The sequence below is a fragment of the Triticum aestivum genome, chromosome 3A (genome assembly GCF_018294505.1).
Source record: "Triticum aestivum cultivar Chinese Spring chromosome 3A, IWGSC CS RefSeq v2.1, whole genome shotgun sequence".
Lineage (NCBI taxonomy): Eukaryota > Viridiplantae > Streptophyta > Magnoliopsida > Poales > Poaceae > Triticum > Triticum aestivum.
This window is the reverse complement of record NC_057800.1, coordinates 152316959-152322958: the sequence shown is the minus strand read 5'-3', so window position 1 is coordinate 152322958 and position 6000 is coordinate 152316959.

Below are 6000 nucleotides of genomic sequence, written 5' to 3'. Positions count from 1 at the left end.
GTTTTGAAGACTTTCATAAAAATCGCCTATTCACCCCCCCCCTCTAGTCGATCACTAACACTTTCACCATGGACTCAACATTAGTCATAAGAACTCACATACTTATTGCAAAAATCTATTAGTTATCGAAACAAAGTACTACACGCATGATCCTAGGGGGATAGATTAGTAGGAAAAGACCATCGCTCGTCCCCGACCGCCACTCATAAGGAAGACAATCAATAAATAAATCATGCTCCGACTTCATCACATAACAGTTCACCATACGTGCACGCTACAGGAACCACAAACTTTAACACAAGTATTTCTCAAATTCACAACTACTCAACTAGCATGACTCTAATATCACCATCTTCATATCTCAAAACAATCATCAAGTATCAAACTTCTCATAGTATCCAATGCACTTTTTATGATAGTTTTTATTATACCCATCTTGGATGCCTATCATATTATGACTAATTTAATAGCCAAAGCAAACTACCATGCTGTTCTATAAGACTCTCAAAATAATATAAAGCATGAGAGATCAATAATTTATATAAAATAAAACCACCATCGTGCTCTAAAAAGATATAAGTGAAGCACTAGAGCAAAATTATCTAGCTCAAAAGATATAAGTGAAGCACATAGAGTATTCTAATAAATTCCGATTCATGTGTGTCTCTCCCAAAATGTGTGTACAACAAGGATAATTTTGGTAAACTAAAAATCAAAGACTCAAATCATACAAGACTCTCCAAGCAAAACACATATCATGTGGTGAATAAAAATATAGCCTCAAGTAAAGTTACCGATAGACGAAGACGAAAGAGGGGATGCCTTCCGGGGCCTCCCTATGCTTAGGCTTTTGCTTGTCCTTGAATTTTACCTTGTGGTACCTTGGGCACCCCCAAGCTTAGGCTCTTGCCACTCCTTATTCCAAAATCCATCAAATCTTTACCCAAAACTTGAAAACTTCACAACACAAAACTTCAACAGAAAATCTCATGAGCTCCGTTAGTATAAGAAAACAAACCACCACTTCAAGGTACTGTAATGAACTCATTATTTATTTATATTGGTGTTAAACCTACTGTATTCCAACTTCTCTATGGTTCCTACCCCCCGATACTAGCCATAGATTCATCAAAATAAGCAAACAACACACGAAAAACAGAATCTGTCAAAAACAGAACAGTTTGTAGTAATCTGTAGGTTTCGAATACTTCTGTAACCCCAACAATTCTGAAATAAATTGGTGGACATGAGGAATTTGTCTATTAATCATCTTCAAAAAGAATCAACCTAATCGCACTCTCCAGTAAAAATGGCAGCAAATCTCGTGAGCGCTAAAGTTTCTGTTTTTTACAGCAAGATCGCAAAGACTTCCCCCGAGTCTTCCCAAAGATTCTACTTGGCACAAACACTAATTAAAAGCATAAAACCACATATAAACAGAAGCTAGATGAATTATTTATTACTAAACAGGAATAATAAACAATAAACAAAAATAAAATTGGGTTGCCTCCCAACAAGCGCTATCGTTTAACGCCCCTAGCTAGGCTTAAAAACAAGAATAGATGTAGGTATTATCATCTTTGGTATGCAATCCATAAGTGGCTCTCATAATAGATTCATAAGGAAATTTAATTTTCTTCCTAGGAAAGTGTTCCATGCCTTTCCTTAACGGAAATTGGAATCTAATATTCCCTTATTTCATATCAATAATTGCACCAATTGTTCTAAGGAAAGGTCTGCCAAGAATAATAGGACATGTAGGATTGCAATATCTATATGAAGAACAATGAAATGTATGGGCATGTAATTCCTATTTGTAACAATAGAACATTATTAATCCTTCCCATAGGTTTCTTAATAGTGGAATCCGCAAGATGCAAATTTAAAGAACAATCATCAAATTCACGGAAACCTAACACATCACACAAAGTTTTTGGAATCGTGGAAACACTAGCACCCAAATCACATAAAGCATAGCATTCATGATCTTTAATCTTAATTGTAATAGTAGGTTCCCACTCATCATAAAGTTTTCTGGGGATAGAAACTTCTAATTCAAGATTTTCTTCATGGGATTGCATTAAAGCATCAACGATATGTTTGGTAAAAGCTTTGTTTTGATCATAAGCATGAGGAGATTTTAACACGGATTACAACAAGGAAATACAATCTATTACAAAGCAATTATCATAATTAAATTTCTTGAAATCCCAAATAGTGGGTTCATTGCTATGTAAAGTTTTGACCTCTTCAATCCCACTTTTACCAATTTTTGCATCAAGATCTAAAAACTTCGAATCATTGGGATGCCTTTTAACTAAAGTTGACTCATATCCAGTCCCATCATTATCAAGATTCATATTGCAAAACAAAGATTTAATAGGAGACACATCAATCACTTTTAGATCTTCATCCTTACTATCATGGAAACTAGAAGAACACGCTTTTATAAAGCAATCTTTATTAGCATGCATCCTAGCGGTTCTTTCTTTGCACTCATCAATGGAAATTCTCATGGCTTTGAGATACTCATTGATATCATGCTTAGGTGGAATAGATCTAAGTTTCAAAGAATCAACATTAAGAGAAATTCTATCCATGTTCCTAGCCAACTCATCGATCTTAGGCAATTTTTCTTCAAGCAAAGCATTAAAATTCTTTTGCGAAATCATAAATGCTTTAACACTAGTCTCAAAATCAGAGGGCATATTATTAAAATTTCCATAAGAGTTTTTGTAGGAATTACCATAATTATTAGAGGGATTAGTAGGGAATGGCCTAGGATTAAAGTTTCCTCTATATGCGTTGTTACCAAAATTGTTCCTGCCAACAAAATTCACATCCATAGATTCATTATTATTATCAATCAAAGTAGACAAAGGCATATCGTTAGGATCAGAAGAAACACTCTTATTAGCAAACAATTTCATAAGTTCATCCATCTTTCCACTCAAAACATTAATGTTTTCTATAGCATGAACCTTTTTACTAGTGAATCTTTCGGTGTGCCATTGAGAATAATTAACCATAATACTATCTAGGAGTTTATGTTGGGGAACGTAGCAGAAATTCAAAATTTTCCTACGTGTCACCAAGATCTATCTATGGAGAGACCATCTACGAGTAGAAGGAGAGTGCATCTACATACCCTTGTAGATTGCTAAGCGGAAGCGTTCAAGTGAACGGGGTTGATGGAGTCGTACTCGTCGTGATTCAAATCACCGATGACCAAGTGCCGAACGGACGGCACCTCCGCGTTCAACACACGTACAGCCCGATGATGTCTCCCACGCCTTGATCCAGCAAGGAGAGAGGGAGAGGTTGAGGAAGACTCCATCCAGCAGCAGCACAACGGCGTGGTGGTGATGGAGGAGCGTGGCAATCCTGCAGGGCTTCGCCAAGCACCTATGGGAGAGGAGGAGGTGTCACGGCAGGGAGGGAGGCGCCAAGGGCTCAGGTATGGATGCCCTCCCTCCCCTCCACTATATATAGGGGCAGGGGAGAGGGGGGAGGCGCAGCCTTGCCCCTTCCTCCAAGGAAGGGGTGCGGCTAAGAAGGGGGGAGGAGTCCATCCTCCCCAAGGCACCTCGGAGGTGCCTTCCCCTTTTAGGACTCTCCCATTTTTCCTATATCTTGGCGCATGGGCCTCTAGGGGCTGGTGCCCTGTAGGCCAAGGCGCACCCCCTACAGCCCATGTGGCCCCCGGGGCAGGTGGCCCCACCCGGTGGGCCCCCGGGACCCTTCCGGTGGTCCCGGTACAATACCGATGACCTCGAAACTTGTCCCGATGGCCGAAACAGGACTTCCCATATATAAATCTTTACCTCCGGACCATTCCGGAACTCCTCGTGACGTCCGGGATCTCATCCGGGACTCCGAACAACATTCGGTAACCACATACAAACTTCCTTTACAACCCTAGCGTCATCGAACCTTAAGTGTGTAGACCCTACGGGTTCGGGATACATGCAGACATGACCGAGACGTTCTCCGGTCAATAACCAACAGCGGGATCTGGATACCCATGTTGGCTCCCACACGTTCCACAATGATCTCATCGGATGAACCATGATGTCAAGGACTCAATCGATCCCGTATACAATTCCCTTTGTCTAGCGGTATTTTACTTGCCCGAGATTCGATCGTCGGTATACCGATACCTTGTTCAATCTCGTTACCGGCAAGTCTCTTTACTCGTTCCGTAACACATCATCCCGTGATCAACCCTTTGGTCACATTGTGCACATTATGATGATGTCCTACCGAGTGGGCCCAGAGATACCTCTTGTTGGGTTTCGTAGTAATTTCAAAAAAATTCCTACGCACACGCAAGATCATGTGATGCATAGCAACAAGAGGGGAGAGTGTTGTCTACATACCCTTGTAGACCGTAAGCGGAAGCGTTAGCACAACGCGGTTGATGTAGTCGTACGTCTTCACGGCCCGACCGATCAAGCACCGAAACTACGGCACCTCCGAGTTCTAGCACACGTTCAGCTCGATGACGTCCCTCGAACTCCGATCTAGCCGAGTGTCGAGGGAGAGTTCCGTCAGCACGACGGCGTGGTGACGATCTTGATGTTCTACCGTCGCAGGGCTTCGCCTAAGCACCGCTACGATATTATCGAGGAATATGGTGGCTGGGGGCGCCGCACACGGCTAAGGAATAGATCACGTGGATCAACTTGTTGTCTTTGGTGCTAGCCCTGCCCCTCTATTTATATGTTGAGCCCCGGGGTCGAAACTTGGAGCAAAAGCCTCCTCAAAGTCGGTTTTGCCCGAAAGGCAAGAGTCCCACTCGGACTCCAGGACCAAACGCCACAATCCTTGGCGTCTGGCCCAGACGCCATGGGCCTCGGCGTCTGGCCCAGGGCCAGACGCCAGGGTCTCCGGCGTTTGGCCCCCTGGCCTCCGCAAAACTCCTTTTGCACCGACCTAAAGCCTCATGGGCTTGACCCCTTGGCCTAACCATATCATCCAATATATGAATCTTTACGTCTCGACCATTTCGAGACTCCTCGTCATGTCCCCGATCTCATCCGGGACTCCGAACTCCTTCGGTACATCAAAACATGTAAACTCATAATATAACTGTCATCGTAACCTTAAGCGTGCGGACCCTACGGGTTCCAGAACAATGTAGACATGACCGAGACACGTCTCCGGTCAATAACCAATAGCGGGACCTGGATGCCCATATTGGCTCCTACATATTCTACGAAGATCTTTATCGGTCAGACCGCATAACAACATACGTTGTTCCCTTTGTCATCGGTATGTTACTTGCCCGAGATTCGATCGTCGGTATCCAATACCTAGTTCAATCTCGTTACCGGCAAGTCTCTTTACTCGTTCCGTAATACATCATCTCACAACTAACATATTAGTTGTAATGCTTGCAAGGCTTATGTGATGTGTATTACCGAGAGGGCCCAGAGATACCTCTCCGACAATCGGAGTGACAAATCCTAATCTCGAAATACGCCAACCCAACATCGACCATTGGAGACACCTGTAGTACTCCTTTATAATCACCCAGTTACGTTGTGACGTTTGGTAGTACCCAAAGTGTTCCTCCGGTAAACGGGAGTTGCATAATCTCATAGTCATAGGAACATGTATAAGTCATGAAGAAAGCAATAGCAACATACTAAACGATCGGGTGCTAAGCTAATGGAATGGGTCATGTCAATCAGATCATTCTACTAATGATGTGACCTCGTTAATCAAATAACAACTCATTGTTCATGGTTAGGAAACATAACCATCTTTGATTAACGAGCTAGTCAAGTAGAGGCATACTAGTGACACTTTGTTTGTCTATGTATTCACACATGTATTATGTTTCCGGTAAATACAATTCTAGCATGAATAATAAACATTTATCATGATTATAAGGAAATAAATAATAACTTTATTATTGCCTCTAGGGCATATTTCCTTCAGTCTCCCACTTGCACTAGAGTCAATAATCTAGTTCACATCGTCATGTGATTTAAC